A 22,835-nucleotide genomic window follows, 5' to 3' on the forward strand; every position below is an offset into this window, starting at 1 on the left:
TGCCTAGATGGCAAAGAGTTTTTCAGTTTTTGACATATTTTTGTCTGTATTTTCAAATGATCTGTCAAACTGATAAGAGTTTTGATAGCATTTTCATATGTAGGGTGACATAATAGTTGATGTTTGTATTTCTTTTTTTTTTCTTTTTTAATTTGAGTGTAGTTGACACACAATATTACATTGGTTTCATGTGTACAATGTAGTGATACAGCATCTCTATGTTATGTTATTTTCACCACAACGGTAGCTGCCATCTCTCACCATACAACACTATTATATCATTGACCATATTCCCTCTGCTGTGCTTTTCATTCCCATGACTTACTATTGATATTCCTATTTACATTTAAAATTAGTGACACACATGGGGCGCCTGGGAGCTCAGTTGGTTAAGCATCCGACTCTTGATTTTGGCCCAGGTCATAATCTCAGGGTCATGAGATTGAGCCCCATGTCAGCTCCATGCTGGGCGTGTAGTTGGCTTAAGACTCTCTCTCTCTCTCCTTCTCCCTCTACCTTTCCCACCCCTCTAAATAAATAAATGAATAAATAAATAAATAAATAAATAAAATTAATGACACATTAAAACACATACATTCTTAAGATAATTCATAATTGCATTTAATTGGGGTCTTTCCCATTAATAAATCTTTTGTACTGAACCTCCTTTCTTCATTTTCAAAATACTTTTATTTATAATTTGAGAAATGATGACTTTGAACCTGATATATTTATTTAGGTCAATGTCACTGCTATTTCTTAGTCTTCTAGCTTATTTTAATAGTCCATGGCTTCACGTTCCTATGCACGACTATGAGTAAATTTTCACATTTTCATTAAGAAGTTCTGAGGTTATGATAATCTGATTAAATGTTTAACATAGTTAATTTTCTACATATATTCATTTCTGCATTTTATTATAATTTTTGTTAGATATTTCTTTAGTCACCACCACATATTTAATATTACTTTCACCCAGGTTTTTCAACCAGCTCTGTTGAGGCATAATTTTAATACATTAAAATTCACCAATTTTCACTGTTCAAATCATCCCATGTAGAAATTCAGTAGCCACTAGCAAAATATTTTTATCAAGCCCCAATTTTATTTCCTTCCCCTTTGTTGTCGGTGCTCTCTCCCCACTTCCCTGAATCTGGCAAATTCTGATCTTCCTTCTAAAATAATAATTTTGCCTTTTGAAAAGTATTTTTACATAAACAAAATCATATGGTATGAAGTCCTTTGTGTTGGGCTTCTTTCACTTAGCATAATGCTTTTGACATTCATCCAAGTCGGTATTTTTATCAGTCATTCATTTCCTTTTATTTCTGAGTATTCCACTGGATGGATATACTACAAATTATTTATCTGTTCACCAGCTGAGGGACATTTGGATTCTTTTTGATTTGGCTGTTATGAATAAAGATGCTGTGTGAACATTCAATGAAGTGTGAGATTGTGTGGGTTTATGTTTTTATTTTTCCTGGCTAAGTATTGAAGGAGGGAATTGCTATGTCATATAGTAAGTACATGTTTAATCTTTTAAAAAACTAACAAAATGTTTTCCAAAGTGGCTGTAACATTTTGCCTTTCAAGTTGTTTCACATCCATGTAAACATCAGTCTTTTAAAAATATCAATCATTGCAATATGTATGTAGTTCAAACTCATTGTGGTTTTAATTTGCTTTTCCCTGATGACTAATGATATCAAGCATTTTTTTTCTTTTAAGTAGGCTCTATCCCAATATGGGGCTTGAACTCCCGACCCCAAGATCGAGAGTCACATGCTCTACCAACTGAGCCAGCCAGGCACCCTGATATCAAAAATTTTTAATGTGCTTATTTACTAATCCTATATGTTCTTTGGTGAAGCATCTGCTCACATCTTCCCATTTTATCATCTTATTTTTTTCTCTTCTTTTGTGTTGTCACTGAATGTATGCTCTGCATATATTCTAAATTTAAATTCATTTTCAGAAAATCTGTTTTCATATATATTCTCCCAGTCTGTGGCTTGTGTTTTTATTGATTTCACACAGCATTTGAAGAGAAATAAATCTTAAATTCTGATGACATCTAATTTGTCTTTTTTTCTTTTATGCTTTTTCATGCCTTATTTAAGGAAGTTTTACCTAACCAAAGTTTACTAAGATTTTCCTTTTTTTTTTTTCCCCAGACTAATAAATTTATCTCTTACACACAGGTTGACCTTTTAATTTCTGTATATGTTTTAAGTTAGACTTGAAGTTAAATATTTTGCACATTGATATCCAATTATTCTAGCACCACTTACTGAAGAGGTTAACTTTTCCTCCATTAAATTGCCTTGAAAACTGTGTTAAAAATCAATTGAACATGTAATTTATGGATCCTGAATACTGTTCCATTGATCTATATGTCAATCTTTATATGATACTGTACTGCTTTGAATTTAGGTAGTCTATGTTCTCCAACATTGATTTTGTTTTTCCATAAAATTTTTGGTTATTCTAGATCTGTTGAATTTCCATAAAATTTTATAATTAGCTTGGCACTTTTTATTTTAAAAAAATTAGTTTGCTGTTGTTTTAATTAGGATTTATTTGAATCTGTAGGTGAATTTGGGGTGAGTTAGCATCTTGCCACTATTGGGTCTGTAATCTTTGAACATGGCCTATTCCTCTATTTACTTAAGTTTTCTTTAATTTTTTTCAATAATCTTTTGCAGGCTTCTACATATAAGTTTTGTACAATTTCTATTAACTTTAACTCTAACATTTCACATTTTTGGTGAAATTGTAAACAGTAAATTTTCTAAATTTCAATTTCAATTTTTTTGTTATTGTGAGGATGTGGAAATAAAATTGATTAGTGTAGAATGACCTAGTTGTAAACTATAGCCTCCCAAACTCACATCCAATTTTTAGTAATTTTTTTCACAGGTCCTCCGGATTACCTATATACATGATCATATCTCCTGCAGATAACACAATTTTACTTTTTTTTTGCATTTCAGTCTGTATGCTTTTTATTTCTCTTCCTGCCTTGTTTCAATTCTATGACCCTCTTTCAGCACCATGTTGAATAGAAGTCACGAGGGAGAACAAAATAGGTGAAAGCAGTCAGTTGTTCGGCTTTATATATATTAGCTATAGGACTTCAGTTGTTTTCCTTTATCAGGTTGAAGATGTGTCTTTCTATTTCTAGTATGCTGAGAATTGTTTTCATGAATGGATTTTGAATGTCATCAAGCGATTTCCCTGTATTTATTGAAGTCATATGTTTTTCTTTCTTAGTGTGTTAGTATGGTGAATTACATTGTTTGATTTTCAAATCTTAGCATGGTTTGCATTCCTTGGATAAATCCCACTTAGATTCATTCTCCTTTCTTCAAATATATAAAGAAACATATTTTTTTGCTTCATTTAATTTGATAAAATGTTAAGAATGAAGAATATTGTTTAGTACTTTTATTTTTTTGTGTGAAGTCTTGCTATCCAAGTAGTGTTGGTCTCTATGTAAAAAGACTTAGGAAGTATTTCCCCTTCTTCTATTTTCTCAAAGAACTTATAATCAAAATTATTTCTTCTGTTAAGAGTATATTATTCACCACTGAAGCCTTAACAGACTAAAGTTTTCTTTGTGGGGAAGTTTTAAGTAAATATTTTTAATGAATATAAGATTATTTGGTCTAATTCTTTCTTCTTAGTGAGCATTGGCAGCATCTTCTTTAAGGTTTCTGTCTATTTTGTTTATGTTATTGAATTGATCAATATATAAGTTTTCACCATATCTCTTTAAGCTTTCTCATGTCTGTGAGATCTATAGTGATGACTGTTATTTTATTCCTGAAATTCATGCTTGTGTCTCCTCTCACTTTTTCCTGATCAGTCTGGCTGGAGGCTGGGGAACTGTGTTCATTTTTTCAAATATTCAGCTTTTTTTGTCATTGCTTTTATCTACTCTTTCACTGCTTTCTATTTCATTAATATTTGCTCTCTTTATCATTTTCTTCTCTTTAATTTGAATTTAATTTGTCCTTTTTCTACTTTCATAAGTGGGAGATTAGAATATTTGTTTAATATTATGCATTTTATCTTCCATCAGTTCAAATATTAAAATTCCCTTGTGTTTCTTCTTTGACTCATTAGTTATTTGAATTGTGTTGTTTGATTTCCAAATATTTGAAGATTGCAGAGAGCATTCTGTTATTTCTGTTTCTATGCTGTTGTGTTTAGAGAACACACTTTGTTTTATCTGAATCCTTTTAGACTTATTGAGACTTGTTTTATGACGCAAAATATGGCTTATCTTAATGAATTTTTGGCCGTACTTGAAAAGAGTGTGTATTCTGCCATTGCTGTGTGTTCTATTAATATCAGTTAGGTCAAGTTGGTTGACAATGTTATTTGTAAATCTTCTCTATACATTTATTTTTTGTCTACTTGTAATATTGATTACAGAGGGAAGAATGTTGAAATATCTCATTATAATTTTGAAATTATAATTTCAAAAAATATAATAATTTTGAATTATCAATTTCTTTTTATGCTTTCATTTTTTGTTTCACATATTTTGAAGCTCTGTTAGTAAGTATGTGTATACATTTAGGAGCATTATGTCTTTTTGGTGAATTGACACTCTATCATTAAGATATATCCCATTTTATCCATGTTAATATCCCTTGTTGTAAAATTCATTTCTCATACATTAATATAGCTACTCAAGCTTGCTTTTAGTGGACTTTGTAAAGTAAATGATTTTCTGTCCTTTGATTTTTCACCTATTGGTTCCTTTCTATTCAAAGTGGATTTCTTGAAGTTGTACCTTGCTTTTTTTTTTTTTTTTAATAACACCATCTGACATTTGTGCCTTTCAGTTTGTGTTTTTACACTGTTTGCATTAAATGTGATTTTGCTGTTTGTTTTTCTTTTGTTAAATAATTTCTTTGTTTTTCCCACTTTTTTTTTCAGTAAACAAAGTATTTTTGTGTGATTCTGTTAGATGGCCACTAGGGTTTAATAGCTTTATCTTTTTTTTTTTTTTTTAATAGCTTTATCTTTTGTTTGAGTTGTTTCTCTGGAGTTTAGAATATATACATACTATCTTATTGTCTATCTTCAAAAAAATATAATACCACTTTATACTGTTATTGGATTCTTAAAACAGTACACTCCCTCTCCCCATCCTTTTCCCTATGGTTGTCACAGCTTTCATTAAATTTTATAACCCTGCAACATATTATTATTTTTGCTTTAAATAGTCATTTATTTAGGAAAAATGATTTTAAAATAGAATTTTTATATATTTATCTACATAGTAATAATTTTAAGTGTTCTTCATTGTGTAGATCCAAATTACTTTGACATCATTTTTCTTCTGCCTTAAGAACTTTAACATTTCTGGGGCGCCTGGGTGGTTCAGTTGTTAAGCGTCTGCCTTTGGCTCAGGTCATGATCCCAGAATCCTGGGATCAAGCCCCGCATCAGGCTCCCTGCTCCGCAGGAAGCCTGCTTCTCCCTCTCCCACTCCCCCTGCTTGTGTTCCCTCTCTCGCTGTGTCTCTCTATATCAAATAAATAAATAAAATTTAAAAAAAGAAAAAAGAACTTTAACATTTCTTATAATCCATGTTGGCCAGCAGTGAATTATCTCAGCCATTTTTTTTCCTGAAAAAGTCTTTATTTTACCTTCGTTTTTGAAAGACATTTTGTGGATTACACTTGTAAGTGGATAGTTGTTTTTTATTCCCGCAGTACTTTAAAGGTATCACTTTATTATCTTATGGCTTGCTTTGTTTCAGATGAGAAGATTGCTGTTATTCTTATCTTTGTTCCATTATTTCTTTTTCTCTAGGTTTGTGTTCAAAGATATTATTTTTATTAGTGGCTTCTAGCAATTTTATTCTTAAATGCCTTGATGTAGTTTTCTTCATGTTCCTTGTGATCTTTTATAACTTTTTGGATTTTGCATTTATATTTTTCATTAAATGTGGAAAATTACGCCTTTTTTTTTTCAAATAAATTTCTGTCCATATTCTTTTCTTTTCTGTGATTCCAGTTCTGAGTGTGATAGCCTGATTGATTTTTTTTTTTTTTTTTAAGAGAGAGAGTGCCCGTGGGTTTGGGGGAGAGGGAGGGAGAGAATCTTAAGCAGACTCTACACCCAACATGGAGCCCAATGTGGGGCTCAATCTTACCACCCTGAGATCATGACTTGAGCCAAAAGCAAGACTTGGACACTTAATTAAGTCACCCATGTGCCCCTGATTGATATTGTTCTAAAGATCACTATTAGTAACTTGTTCATATGTAGTCCATCTGTTAATATTTTAATTTCAGTTTTCTTCTGTGTTTCAGTTAGTCTCTATTTTTATGTATTTATATTCATTGATCTTTTATTCTGGTTTCTTTTTTTTAAGATTTATTTATTTGAATGAGAGAGAGAGAGAAAAGGGGAAGGGCAGAGAGAGAAGGAGAGAGAATCTCAAGCAGCCTCTGTGCTGAGCACAGAGACCCATGTGGGGCTCTATCTCATGACCCTGAGTCATGACCTGAGCTGAAATCAAGAGCCAGAGGCTCAATTGACTGCACAATCCAGGCACCCCAACTCTGAAGTTTCTAATCTCCTGTTAATGTCTTCTAAGTATTTACATTTCAGATAGATATTTCATCTCTAGAAATTCAATTTCATTCTTTTTATACCTTTCATTTTGCTACTCCTTATGGTTCATTTATTCTATACCATCTTGAATATGGCTTATATTTATAATAGACATTTTAATTTTCTTTACTGCTAATTCTGTATTTTTTTCATTTCTGGGTTTGCTTCCACTTGTAATTTTTCTTGGTTATCAATCATATTTTTCTGTTTCATTTCATGATTTTTCAGTTTTTCTTCAGATGTTGGGCATTGTGGATTTTATGTTTTTGTTTCCTGGGTGTTTGGCATGGTCCTTTAAATATTGTTAAGTTTTGTTCGGGACACAGTTAGGATACCTGGGATCATTTTGAGCCTTTTAAGACTTGCTTCTCAGTCTTGTTAGAATGGTCAAGACCAACTGTATAGAGCTAATTTGTCCTTATTACTAATATAATACTCTTCGGAACACTATACACTATGCCCTTTATATTAGTAAGTCTTTCCACTTTGGCTGGTTGGAACTTTAATTTTCCTCAGCTCTTTGTGAGCTACAAGCATTATTCCACATTCCTTTCCAATAGTTCTTTCCTTACTTCAATTAATGCCCTCTCATGTATGCAAAGTTTAGTACTCAGACAAAAATGAGAGATGCCCTATTACAAATATGCAGTTCTCATATCTGTTAATCTCTCCTCTTTAGCATTTTGTGCTGTGTAAACTTTAACCACTTTGTTCTTCCAAACCCAAACTGCCTCCTCAGCTAATCAGGAATTCCAAACTCTGATTAGTCCCCCACAGTCTGTATTTAAGTCTGGAAACTATCACGTTTTACTCAAGAATCACTTTCTCATACTATATGTTGCCTATTCTTCAATATTTAAAAAATGGCTATTTCATATACTTTGTCCAGTTTTCCAGGTTTTGTTTTTTTTTTTTGAGATTGGATATAAATTTTATTTCCCTTATACCATTTTCACTGCAAAAAAACCAAATTTTAAAAAATATATTATAGCATGTACTTGTCTATTTCTAAATTTACTGTGTAATTAATTTCCATTTCTATTCATATTGAAAGTATATCCTATATGATAAGATGCCAAACTTCCTGTGTTTAGTTGTACTTTGCCAATTATTTGTTAGGTGACCTTGGATAGGCTTCTTAACATCTGTGTGTCTCAGTTTCCCATAGTAGCAGCTCTTCAAAGTTTTTGAGATGATTAGATTAGTTGACACAGTTATATTATATTAAATTACTTTATATAGTATATAAAGTGCTTAAAGTTGTGTCGGTCATATATTAAGATATTATTATTATCTTTAATTTTGTTATCTACTCATTTATCTTTAAATCAGAAAATCAAAACCAATCCGTAGTATAATAGTATCTGTGGGCGCACATTATATTTTGTTTTTATGATTTTTAAAGTCCATTTTTGAATAAGTTCTTTCAGTATTTTAATATAAGAATGCTCACTAATTTTGTGCTTCTATTTGTTGTTGTTGTTGTTTCAGGTTTTTATTTAAATTCCAGTTAGTTAACATGTAGTGTAATATTAATTTCAGGAATAGAATTTAGTGATTTATCACTTAATACAACACCCAGTGTTCATCACAATAAGTGCCCTCCTTAATACCCATCACCCATTTAGCCCAGCTCCCCACCCACTGCCCTTTCAGCAGCCCTCGGTTTGTTCTCTATAGTTAAGAGTATGTTTTATGGTTTGCCTCTCTTTTCTTTTTTTTCTTCCCATGTTAATCTATTTTTTTTCTTAAATTTCACATACGAGTGAAATCATATGGTATTTGTCTTTCTCTGACTGACTTATTTCACTTAGCATAATACTCTCTAGCTCCATTCACGTCGTTGGAAATGGCAAGATTTCATTCTTTTTGATGGCTGAATAATACTCCATTGTATATTTATACCACCTCTTTTTTATCCATTCATCATGAATAAGTGGATATTTAATCCATGAACATTTTGGCTCTTTCTATAATTTGACTACTGTTGATAATGATGCTATAAACATCAAGGTTCATGTGTTCCTTTGAATCAGTATTTTTGTATACTTTGGGTAAATACCTACTAGTGTAATTGCTGGATCATAGGATAACTTTTTGAGGAACCTCCATACTGTTTTCCAGAGTAGCTGCACCAATTTGCATTCCCACCAACAGTGCAAGATGGTTCCCCTTTCTATGCATCCTCGTCAACATCTATTGTTTCTTGTGTGGTTAATTTTAGCCATTCTGATAGGTCTGAGAGGATATCTCATTGTAGTTTTGATTTGCATTTCCCTGATGATGAGTGATGCTGAGTATCTTTTCATGTGTCTGTTAGCCATCTGTATGTCTTCTTTGGAAAAACTTCCATTCATGTCTTCTGTCCATTTCTTATCTGGATTATTTGTTTTTTGGGCATTGAGTTTGATAAGGTCTTTATATACTTTGGATACTAACCCTTTATCAGATATGTCATTTGCAAGTACCTTCTCCCATTCCATAGGTTGACTTTTAGCTTTGTTGATTGTTTCTTTCAAAATATTTTTATCTTGATTCAATCCCAGTAGTTCATTTTTGCTTTTGTTTCCCTTGCTTCTGGAGACATGTCTAGTAAGACGTTGCTATGGCTGAAGTCAAAGAAGTTGCTGCCTATGTTCTTCTCTAGGATTTTGATGGTTTACTGTCTTACACTTAGATCTTTCATCCATTTTGAATTTATTTTTGTGTATGGTGTAAAAAAGTGGTCCAGTTTCATTTTCTGCATGTTGCTGCCCAGTTGTCCCAACATCATTTGTTGAAGAGACTGTCTTTTTCACATTGGATATTCTTTCTCACTTCATTGAAGATTAGTTGACCATATAATTGCGGGTCCATTTTTGAGTTTTCTATTCTGTTTCACTGATTTATGTGTCTGTTTTTGTATCAGTACCATACTGTCGTGATCTCACAGCTTTGGATTATAACTTGGAGTCAGAATTGTGATGTCTCCAGCTTTGCTTTTCTTTTTCAAGATTGTTGGCCCTTCAGGGTCTTTTGTGGTTCCATACAAGTTTTAGGATTGTTTGTTCTAGCTCTTTGAAAAATGCTGGTGGTATTTTGATAGGGATTGCATGAAATGTGTACTTTGCTTTGGGATAGTATAGACATTTTAACAATATTTGTTCTTCTCATCTTTGAGCATGGAATGAGACAGGGATGCCCACTCTCACCATTGTTATTTAAGATGGTACTAAAAGTCCTAACCTCAGCAATCAGACAACAAAAGAAATCAAAGGCATCCAAATCAGCAAGAAGAGTCAAACTTTCACTATTTGCAGACAACATGATATTCTTTGTAGAAAACCCAAAAGACTCCACCAAAAAATTGCCAGAACTGATAGATGAATTCAGTAAAGTCTCAGGATACAAAATCAATGTACAGAGATCTGTTGCATTTCTATACAGCAATAATGAAGCAGCAGAAAGAGGAATCAAGGAATCAACACCATTTACAATTGCACCAAAAACCATAAGATACCTAGGAATAAACCTAATCAGAGGGGTAAAAGATCTGTACTCTGAAAACTATAGAACACTTATGAAGGAAATTGAAGATGATGCAAAGAAATTGTGCTTCTATTTTTGAGTAAATATACATAATCCCTAAGCTAAATAATTTAATATACAACCCCAGTGAATCTTCATGGCAATCCTATGAAATAAATACTATGGATAACTACACTCCACAAATGTAGAAAGTGAGGTTCAGAGAGGTTAAAGGATTTCCCCAAGGTGCTACAGCTGTATCATGAATACTGGAATACAAACCTGGTTTTCTGTGATTCTAGGAACTGATTTGTTAGCCACAATGTGATTTTATTAAGTATAATATATAAGCAGAGTAAACATAATTTTTGCTTTGCATAGTTCTGCTTCATACCTGTTATCATGACTTAATTTTTAATAGTGTCCATGGTCACTTGCAAAAATGTACATTTGTTGAAAAATTAAATGTTCACTCTATTTATTTTTTTATTTTTATTTTTTTTAAAGATTTTATTTATTTATTTGACAGAGAGACAGAGAGAGAGGGAACACAAGCAGGGGGAGCGGCAGGCAGAGGGAGTGTGAGAGGGAGAAGCAGGCTTCCCGCTGGGCAGGGAGCCCGATGTGGGACTCGATCCCAGGACCCTAGGATCATGACCTGAGCCGAAGGCAGCTGCTTAACCAACTGAGCCACCCAGGCACCCCTGTTCACTCTATTTATAACAGATATTATTGACTGACACCATTTATAAGGAGTACTTAAAATCTAGGGAGAGATTTATACTGTTAAAGAAAGTGAAGTCTGTAATGTCATTTACCAATGCTTCACTGATTTTTATCACTTTGACTTTTAGAGAAAAATGACATAATGATGACACTTAACAGAGATTTCTTAGAATTTAGCAATTTGTTATTTAGCAATTCCAATTCTGCTACTAGGTACCAAATCAGACAGATATTGAAGAACAAAGATTAAATGAGGAAGTGGACTTTGTCAGATGTAACGCAGTCCTTCTTTGCCTCCTCAGCTTCAACTGAGATAGAAATAGAATAAATTTTTGGTAAGAATCTGTAATTAAGTGGCCCTTTTGGGGATGGAAAGGTGGAAAAAAGAAGGAGAAATAAGAGTGAGAGAAAGTAAATAGAACAAATATAGACAAGAAATGAATAGTCCACAAAGTGTTCTTTGAATTCATATCAGAACTATACTTTAAGATAGAGAAAGAAAAAAGAAAGACAGAAAGAAAAAGAAAGAAAGAAAGAACCAGAAATATAATCATTCATTCCAGTCATTCCTGAAAAGGTACAAATGAATATTTGGTATTATCCTATGCAAATGTTAAAAAAAGATGATGAACACAAAATAAAGAATGTTCCCAGAAGAAAAACCACTATATCATTAAAAGTTGTCTAAATTATTTTATCTGTGAAGTAAAGGAAAACAATGCACTTTTCAATAAAGGAAGCTTTGACTGATATACCAGTGATCCTTAAATAGTTCATGAACTGTCATAGAGCAAATGGAATAAAATTGCCCTCTTTGGGGCCTTTGTTGTGCTGTTCCTTTTGCCTGGAAATAGTACTCCAAATATGCATATGGTTTTCTTTATCTTGGTCATTGAAAGTCACCTTCTCAGTGAGGACTTCTATGGTTACCATATTTATATTGCTAACTCCTGCGCACACACACACACACACACACACACCTTCTAACCCCCTCTATGTTTGTATTTCCCCACTTAACACTTATTTCCACCTAATATGGTATATATTTTTATTTTGTTCTTCTTTGTCTTCTTAAACTGACTAAAATGTGAGGTCCAACAAAGACAGGACTGATTTTGTCATCTGCTAATCATCCGTAAAAAGACCAGTGCCTGGTGGTGTTTAGTAAATACCAGCCACATCCATGAATACTAAATGAAGGCTTTGTTGTGCTTCAGTCCAAAGGGTTGAACAAAGTCACGGGGAGTAAACTGGAGGGTGGCCAGTTCAGCTCATCACATAAAATATTAGCACTATGCTCTGTCTCTAGGAGGAAATATCTGTTCAGACCATGACTATAACAACCCTGAAGTGACTGGATGAACAACTGGCGGGAATAATTTTAAGACTCAGATTGGATGAGCAGTTGAATGTGAGTTTTGTTTCCTTTACTACAAAGAGTTTGATGATTCAGGAAAGGGATCAAAAGGCATTCTAAGCAGGACTACAAACAAATTAAAATATTAAGATGAAGAATGTCATTCCCATTTGATCTTGGGGCTTGCTTGCTGGTTTATTTCTGTGACTGTAACCCCAAAAACTTGCTTCTTTGAAACCTGAAAGATAAAGATTGAGCCAACAGGGAAGGTGAAGAAGGTCTGGACTCTGGGAGTAGGAGGTGAGGACAATAATAATGCAGGAGGAACAGTGGCCCATGAGACTTTCCTGCTCTAAGAAGACACAGTTGCAAATATAGACATTTGTTCTGAGAGAGAGAGAAAAAAAGAAAGAAACCACTTTATATAAGCCTTTATTTTTCCAACGCTTTCAAATGTACAAAATCATCTTTAGTTTTTAAATATTATTCTAAAATATTACTGATTCAGTGGAAGAGTTTCAGAAAATAAAATAATTTGAGTCTCAGCACTGCAGCTCGGAACAGCAAAGGCCTGCTTGCTACAGGTCCTCAAATCCCTTGCTGCAATAGCTCTGCCAATTTACTTGAGAAATGGGCAACCTTGGACTTTCAGCCCATCTTTAGAGACAACAATTTAGATACAACACTTCACAAATCTTCCAGACCGTTAGCTTATTTATTTTTGCATAGCAGCTTTACCAGTTTGAAAGGTATTTGGCCTGTTTAAAGCCCATAAACAAAAAAACAAACAAAATATGTTATATGCTTAACATTTTTAACATTCAGAAAAGTGAAACATTAATTTGTTTTTTACATAAAACTGTTTCACATTTGGCTCAGTTCTTCTCTATGTATTATTTCATAGATTTTTCTGTAGTTCTTATAATTAGATGGAGTGAAGCATTTGCTGATTCATTATAAGGGTGAAGGCCTCATATCCTATGTATTTTCAGGGAAGAAAAACCTTTTTGGCAATAAACCAATGTTCATCATTACCCTGAGGTGAATGTTGTTTACATTGTATTAAATTGAACAGGGAAAGATCATGCCTAAGACATGGCAGGTCCATTAAGATGAAAATGAATGCATTCAATTTTAAGGTGAGCTTTTTCACTCTAACATTTGTTTCTAACAATTAATAGTCTTGGAGGATAATACTTTGATGATGTACTAATAAAATATACTTGTACAATAATGTATCATTACTGCACTTCTATTTATTTCCAACATGACAGGCATTCTGCGTAGTGACTTTGCATACATTATTTCTAATTCACAGCAACTTGGCCAAATAGATATCACAAGCTTTGTCTTATGGATGAAAAAACTTAAGTTCAAAAAGTTACTTTGAAGACGCACAGATGGCTAAAAGAGGAATGACCAGCATTTGCAATTAAGTCTTGTTGACCTCATTTGTTATAATTTTTATTAAGAGGAGTTACTCGTGATATATCATATTTAGAGTGAAAATGAGAAAAAAGCAAAGAAATAAAAATAATGAGGAACGCATACACACACATATACACGTTTGTATATATATACACACATATACATATATATATATATATACACATATACACGCATGTGTGTGTGTATACACATTTCATTAGTAGTTATTGGATGCTTGGGTGGCTCAGTCGGTTAAGCGTTGACACTTGATTTCTGCTTAGGTCATGATCTCAGGGTCATGAGATCCAGCCCTGTATCTGAGCCCTGCGTTGGGCTCCACGCTGGGCATGGAGCCTGCTTAAGTTTCTCTCTCTCCCTCTGTCCCTCCCCTACCTCTCTCCCTCTTAAAAAAAATAGTAGTTACTATATAAATTGGGAAAAAAAAAAGATACAGGCATACCTCAGAGATATTGCATGTTTGGTTCCAGACCACTACAATAAAGTGAATATCATAATAAAATGAGTCAAATGAATTTTTTTGGTTTCCCAGTGCATATAAAAATTATGTTTACACTATACTGTAGTCTATTAAGGGTGCAATAATAGCATTATGTCTAAAAAAAAAAACCAAAATACATCCCTAAATAAAAAATACTTAATTGCTAAAAAATGCTAACCACCATTGACTTCAGTGAATTACAATCACTGATCACAGATCACCATAATAAATATAATAATAGGAAGAATGAAAACGTTTGAAATGTGAGAATCACCAAAATGTGACACGAAGACACAAGACAAGCAAATGCTGTTGGAAAATGGTGCCCCTAAACTTGCTCAACAGAGTGACCCCAAACTTTGATTTGTAAAAAACACATTATCTGCCAACTACAATAAGGCAAAACACTAAATAACTAATAAAAACTAATAAAATGAGGCATGCCTGTATTTGTAAATTATGTAGAAATTAAATATATTTCAAGAGGAAAAAAATATACTTTCCTGATGATAGCCAACTATGGAAACTTAAATGTTCCACAATTCAAATATTTAATTTTGAGTCTAAGTTGAGATCGGTAATTGAAATTTTTCTTAATGTCAGGGCTCCTGGGAGGCTCAGTTGGTTAAGCATCTGCCTTTGGCTTAGTTCATGATCCTGGAGTCCAGGGATCTAGCCCCAGTTCAGTCTCTACTCCGCCCCCCCAACTCAGTGGGGAGTCTGCTTCTCCCTCTCCCTCTGCTCCCCCCTGCTCATGATCATGCACTCTCTCTCCGTGTCTCTCTCTCAAATAAATAAATAAAATAATCTTTAAAAAAAATAAATTTTTCTTGAGGCACCTGGGTGGCTCAGTCCGTTAAGCGCCTGCCTTCAGCTCAGGTCATGATCTCAGGGTCCTGGGATTGAGCCCCATGTCGGTCTCCCTGTTTGGCGGGGAGTCTGCTTCTCCCTCTCCCTCCACCCCTCCCCATGCTTGTGCTCTTTCTCTCTCTCTCTCTCAAATAAATAAAATCTTTAAAATAAATACATAAATAAATAAACAAATAAATAATTTTTTCTTCATGTCTAAACTAGGAAAAAAAACCATTGGAAATATATTGAAATAGTTTATTAATTCATACCTATGTTTAAAAATGCCAACTACATGTATAAATCAAAAGTACTTATTGGAAGTTCCATATGAATATAGGCACAAGTAAGTCTACTATAAAACAGATTCTTAACTATAGAGAACAAACTGAGGGTTGCTGGAAGGGAGGCAGGGGGAGGGGGCAATGGGGTAAATTGGTGATGGGCATTAAGGAGAGCACTTGTGATGAGCACTCGGTGTTATATGTAAGTGATGAGTCACTAAATTCTATTCCTGAAACCAATATTACACTATATGTTAACTAACTGGAATTTAAATAAAAACTTGATACAAACAAACAAACAAAAAAAAAGTGAAGGAGAGGTAGTGTCTACTTCTGTCCTCACCACAAGTAAAAACTCAACAAACTGAAAATCTGCAACCTTCTTAGATCCAATTGAATATTGAGGTCCCAGGCACACTGCTATCTTGCAAAACTGGAGAGAGGCAAATACACAGAAGCAGAGCTTACTGAGGACAGAAGCCACTGGACCTAGTAACTGATAAGAAGATTTAAATTGTAATTAACAAATTGCTGGTGATTCAGTGTGAGCTAGAGTTTAAAAACTACTGGGGCCCAGTTCTGGGGGCTCCCGCACTTTTGTAAGTTTTATACCTTCAGAAGCCCTATCAACGGGCCACAGTGAAGATCAGAGAAAAATCCCTTTATGCTGCAGGCTCGCAGAGAAATAAAGTAACCATTTTTTAATAAACCGAGGGGGAAAGTAACTATCTTAAGATGGATTTCCAGTGTTCTGTTCTCCTTAACAATACTGACATACCTAACTAAAAGGCTGTGGAGGAAACTACTTTACCATGGCCTTGTAAGACTGTGTCTACAAAGTCTTCTAGACTTCCCAGATTTATCGGAGCCGGTGCTCATGACAGAAAACAATCAGGAGAAAAATCACTTCTTCCTAATCCTCATGAGCTTCTGTTCCTATGGAAACCATTCAGTATTTTCCACACATCAGCTCATTCATTCAGCATCAACATTATTCAGCTTTTATGAAACATCACCTGTGTACTGTACTAAGTCTTGTGTTAGAATCAAGGGATAAAAAAAAAAAAAAATACAACACAGTCCATGTCCAGAGAAGTAGTCTCAGTCTCCCATATTAGCAAACAGATTTCCTGTTCTTCAGTTAAAGTCAAAATAAATTTATCTATTCATATCTATCTAATCAGTGTGCCTGTGTATATAAATCCCTTGAACAAAACAGTCATGATGTGAATCTCAGTATTTTTTCTAAAACATAATTGTATTGTTTAACTTAAATGCTGTAGAAACTGTAGTTTGAATAAGCAGTAAAAGGTACTACTTAAAAGCAAAGACTGCAACCAGATTGCCTGGTTTCAAATTGAATTCTTCATTTCCTAGTTGTACGAAGTTGGCCAAGCTACTTAACGTTTCTGTGCTTTATTTTTCTCATCCATACTGCATACGGCAGAGTAATGGTCTGTACCTGGAAGGGCTGCTGTGAGGATTTAGGTGATGTGAAACTTATAAAGTACCTGAAACAGTCTAGGGACCTGTTTGCTGCTCCTTGTCCTCTTGTTATTACTGTGGCTGTCACTGTTGTTTTAATCCCAATGGGCGACAAGTTAGCTTCTGCCCATATAATCAACAGGAACATGTTTTCACCATCCTGCAGCATGTTAACCACTACAAACGTTGATTATTTGGTAGTTACATTTGTACTGGGAGCCTTCAATAGTTTATACCTACTACTAAATAATACCTTGCTTTGGGGATACAGACCTACACTGCTTTGTGGCAGTCACTAACACCTCGTTAAGCACAGTTTGTAAGGTTTTTTTTTCCCAGCTAGAGATACATGCAAAGATTATGTATACTCATTGCTCAATTAAACCTAAAATGACTGACATTGCATATCAGCTTGTCATATTTCTACAAGTAGTGTATCATAGGTGTTCCGTCAGCTTTATGACAAGAAAATGGCAGAGCTGGGTATCCTCCAGGAGACTTGCTATGACTACTTAAAGTCCTTACACACAGAATCCTCAGGATTTCTCCAGAGGAAAAAGAGTAGAATCTTTAACGGTTATGCCTTCTACTCCCTGCTGCATCTTCACATCTCTGTGAATCTTGATTTAGGATAAGTGCATTATTCATCTTTAACATATCAACCCAAGAACACAATTAAAGTCAAACAGAATAATGAGGGGCATTAAAGGAGTACAGAGAAGTACGCCTAAGAATGCATTTAAGCACTCCATATGCTGCATAATCACACACACCCCACACACTAATCTGCTTGGATCCAGAACTTTTAACTTTTTGTTGAAAAGCAAGCATTGGCAAACCTTTTCTGTAACAGGCCAGAGAGTAAATATGTTCTGCTTTGTGGGCCATATGGTCTCTGTCACAACGATTCCGCTCTGCTGCTAAGAAATGAAAAGTAACCACAGACAATACGGAAATGAGTGAGCATAGCTGTACCTACCAAAACTTTATTTATGAACACAATTTTAATTACATAGAATTTTCATGTACACATATTATCCTACCTAATTTTTTTCAAAAATGCAAAAAGAATTCAGAGTTAACAAGCCATATGAAAAACATGGCAGGCTCAGTTGGGCCCATGGGCTGTAGTTTCATGACCCCTGACATAAAAGAATCAGAATATTTTAAGGTTAACAAGTTAATCTAGGTACTAACAGTTATGACCAAGATTAACTGGTAATATAAAATGTTTCACGGTATAGATTATAGTATCAGTTTTATTTATTCAGGATTCTTTTTTTTTAAAAAGATTTATTTAATTATTTATTTCTTTTAAAGAGAGACAGCTTGAGTGGGGAGAGGGCCAGAGAGAGGGGAGAGAGAGAATCTCAAGCAGACTCCCCGATAAGCGTGGAGCCAGACGTGGGGCTCTATCTCACGACCCTGAGATCATGACCTGAGCCAAAATCAAAAGTTGGACACAACCAACTGAGCCACCCAGGCGCCCTTATTCAAGATTCTTACTTTGACATCAGAAATCATAAGTTATCATTTCACAGCCACCAGTTACTAGTTAGATAAACTTGAGTGAGAAGATAACCTCTGGAATCTCTGTTTTCCAAAAAGCAGTATATGGTAGAGGGATTACTATATCAGTACTGCTAAATTATCCCTCTGCATCAGAATCAGCTGGGGAGAAATTAAGGGTTAATACTAAGGGATGTGGCTCCAACAGGTGATTTCCAACCGACAGCTGGGGTCAAACACTAGCGGTCTCTGATAGATCTATTCCTGCTCAGTAAACCGAAGGATTTACGGTTTTGTTTTTTTTTTAAAGATTTTATTTATTTATTTGAGAGAATGAGAGCACATGAGAGGGGGAGGGTCAGAGGGAGAAGCAGACTCCCTGCTGAGCAGGGAGCCCGATGCGGGACTCGATCCCGGGACTCCAGGATCATGACCTGAGCTGAAGGCAGTCGCTCAACCAACTGAGCCACCCAGGCACCCCAGGATTTACGTTTTTTATACTCACATTGACACTGTCCTCAATCATAATGTAGCATTACTTCAGAAAATACTAATTTTAGTAGTTAGTGAAACCCTTTACACAAAAACCCAGAATTATTTACTTTTCCTTTATGATGGCAAAAAAAAGAAAAAAAATATATTTCACTTCTGTCAACTTACTGTTGAGGTGGAGAGAATAGAAAGACAAAACAAATAAACAAAGAAAAAACCATACATAGTTTCCATCTCAGTAACTAGACCATAGAAATTCCAAAGGAGGAAAAAAAGACAACAGTCTTAGTCTGTGCTTTTCTTGGTGTTTCCCTGAAGCCCTTATCTGTTCACTTTAGAGTACTCTGTAGATGAGCAATTGCAACATCATTTCTCTGCCTCTATAGACAGTTCACCCAAATATGCAAAAACAAAGTACAATTTCACAGTGTGTTTCATTTGTTCTTAACTTTCAACAGTTCCAAAGTCAGTATCTCGTCTATACTCATCCACTTGATTCCATTGTCAGCTGTCAACTTCTCAAAAATGGTCATCAGAAAAATTAAGATGACCAAGCAGTTTAGTGTTTGAAACTTCTTGCAGTATTGAACACACACACACACACACACACACACACGCTCCTTGACAAAGCTGTAATAATGTCACAACCTTTGAAAGTTTGGAAGGGAGATGTTTAGGATTTTATGGACTGGGCTGAGTGATTTTTAAATGGGTCTTTTAAAGCAGGAAACTGATTGAATTTGGGAAGAGTTTATGAATTAATATCTTTGAGTACATTAGGGAATAAGTCTTGAAGGGAGTTTGGATAAACTCTGGGTCTTTTTTTTTTTTTTAAAGATTTTATTTATTTGCCAGAGAGAGAGAGAGAAAGAGAACACAAGCAGGGGGAGAAGGCAGAGGCAGAGGGAGAAGCAGGCTCCCTGCTGAGCAAGGAGCCCAATGTGGGACTTGATCCCAGGACCCTTGGATCCTGACCTGAGCTGAAGGCAGACACTTAACTGACTGAGCCACCCAGGCGTCCCAACTCTGGTCTTGATTAGCTGTTAAAGTTAAACAGTATCATCTTAAAAAAGAAAGAAAGAAAGCAAAAGAAAAAATAAATGTCCCTGTGAACAAATGCCTGTTATGCTTGCTTGTTTTCAGTATTGTTTGACATAGGGGCATGTAAGTATACACAACATCCGAATTACTTAACACAGGAGCAGAAGAGTATGCCTGGTTTAAGACAAGGACAGAAAAGTATGTTTATATTAATTTTCACTGTCCCTTTTGGTCATGCTTTAAGCTAAGTTGGAAGATAGACCATTATGTTATGGGGATATGGTCAGTATAGATCAGCACCACTGTTTGATGTGTCAAGGTCATTGTAGAAAAATAGCCCTGTAAAGATGTCCACTTCTTCACTTCCAGAACCCTGTGAATAGGCTAGATTAGATTATGTGGCAAAGCAGAATTTAGGGTTACAGATTTATTGGCTGATCTTAAAATAAGATTATTCTGGATTATCTAGGTGGGCACAGTGCAATCACAAAGGTCTTTAAAATAAAGAAGGGAGGAGAAGACTTCCAGCATTACAGTGTGAGGAGCTCTGGGCTATTGAAACTATCAAAAATTATTAAAATTTTCCCCAGTGAAACTATTGAAAATTATTAAAAATAACAACAACTCCCTAAGAAGCAACATCAAAGGTTTAACAATGTAGAGTGGGGGAGACAGATATGACTAAAATATCAGCCCTGAAGAGTGGGGGACCAGAAGTATCCCTGAAATTTACAATATATATGTAGTGTCCAGTTTGCACCAATAAAGTGTGAGGCATGCAAAGAAGGAGAAGTAGGACATACATCAGAACAAAAGCAAGCAACAGAAAAGGTGTGCAAGAGCAACCAGATGTCAAATTTAACAGGAAAATACTTCAAGGTAGCCATTATAAAGATGTTCACAGATATAAAAGAAACCATAATTTAAGAAATAAAGGAAAATATGATGACAATGTCACACCAAATATAGACTACCAATAAAGAGAGATTACATAAAAAAATGGAAGTTCTGGAATGGATAGATTAATTAACCAAAGTGAAAAATATATTAGATGGACTCAACACTAGACTTGAATTGGCAGAAGAAAGAAAGAAGCAAACTTGAGGACAGATTAATAGATATTGTCCAAGCTGAAGAACAGAGGGAAAAAAAAGAATGAAGAAAAATGAACAACTCCTCAGAGAAATGTGAGACATGCATTATATATAATAACATACATATGATGGAAGGATAAGAAGAGAGGAGAAAAAAAGGAACAAAAAATAATATTCAAAGGACTAATGGCAGGAAGCCTGGGTGGTTCAGTCAGTTAAGCTCGGGTCATGATCCCAGGGTCCTGGGATCAAGTCTTGAATAGGGCTTCCTGCTCAGTAGGGAGTCTGCTTCTCTCTCTCTCTCTCTCTCTCTCTCCCTCTGCCCCTCCCCACTGCTCATTCTCTCCCTCTCTCTCTCAAATAAATAAATAAAATCTCAAAGGACTAATGGCTGAAAATGTCCCAGTCTAATCAGAAAATACAAATGTGCATGCCCAAGAAGTTCAATGAGTTCCAAGTAGGAAAATACAAAGGGATCCACAAATGGACACATCATAGTGAAAATGTTGAAAGTCAAAGACAAGGAGAAAATCTCAAAAGCAGCAAGGGAAAAACAGCCCTTCACTTACAAGGAGACCTCAAGATTAATAACTGATTTCTCAACAGAAACAATATAGATTGAAGGCAATAGGATATCATATTCAAAATGCTCAAAAGAAAAAAAAGTGACAACCAACAATCCTCTATCAAACAAAGCTATTTTTTTCCAAAATGAAGGTGAACTAAAGACATTCCTAGATTAAAAAAAAAAAAATGAATATATTGCTAGCAGATCCATCTTACAAGAAACACTAAAGAAAGTACTTTGGGCCAAAAACAAGAGACCCCAAACAGTAATTTCAATCCACATGGGAAAATATGAGCTCCAGTAAAGGTAATTATGTAATTATAAAAGACAATATAAATGCAAACATTCTCCTTTGTTCTCTTAACTGACGAAACAATTGTATAATATAAATGTATTTAATGTATTGTTAAACCTACAAAATAGAAATGTAATTAATAGAGTTGTAATATATTTGCCGATAGCAGCATCAAGGAGGTGGAGGAAGCAGAGATGTAAAGGGAATGACTACAGAATGTGAAGTAATAAAGATAACAATGTATTATTAGGTTTGTAATATCAATACATATATATAGAATAACAAAATACAAAAAGAGGGAAAGAGAGAATAGAGGAAGGCATTAGTCAGCTCAGGCTGCTCTAATGTAATACCATAGACTGGGTGTTATAAATAGTAGACATTTATTTCTCATAGCTCTGGTGGCTGGAAGTCCAAGATCAGGGTGCCAGTATGATCAGGTTCTGGTGAGGACTGCCTTCCTGGCTTGTTGCCTTCTCTAAGTCCACAGATGGTGGAGAGAGAGCAAGCTCTGGTCTCTTCCTTTTCTTGTAAGGACTCTAATCCTATCATGAGACCGCCTCCCTTATGACATCATCTAAACCTAATTACGTCCCCAGGTTCCACTTCCTAATACTACCACATAGTGGGTTAAAACTTCGAAGTATGAATTTTGAAGGGCACACAAATAGTCCATAGCAAGTTATACAGAAGTAATATTTATCTCTGCTAAAATTAAATTAGCATAAATCTGAAACTGATTCTGGTAAGTTAAGATGTATATGGTAAAGCCTAAAGAAACTACTTTAAAGATTTTTATTTATTTATTTATTTGACAGAGAGAGACACAGCGAGAGAGGGAACACAAGCAGGGGGAGTGGGAGAGGGAGAAGCAGGCTTCCCGCGGTGCAGGGAGCCCGATGCGGGGCTCGATCCCAGGACCCTGGGATCATGACCTGAGCTGAAGGCAGTCGCTTAACCAACGCCCATAAAGAAACTACTTTAAAAAAAACCTCACGGGGCGCCTGGGTGGCTCAGTTGTTAAACGTCTGCCTTCAGCTCAGGTCATGATCCCAGAGT

The sequence above is a fragment of the Leptonychotes weddellii genome, chromosome 1, assembly GCF_054177405.1.
Source record: "Leptonychotes weddellii isolate Sample4059 chromosome 1, ASM5417740v2, whole genome shotgun sequence".
In the NCBI taxonomy this organism is placed as follows: domain Eukaryota; kingdom Metazoa; phylum Chordata; class Mammalia; order Carnivora; family Phocidae; genus Leptonychotes; species Leptonychotes weddellii.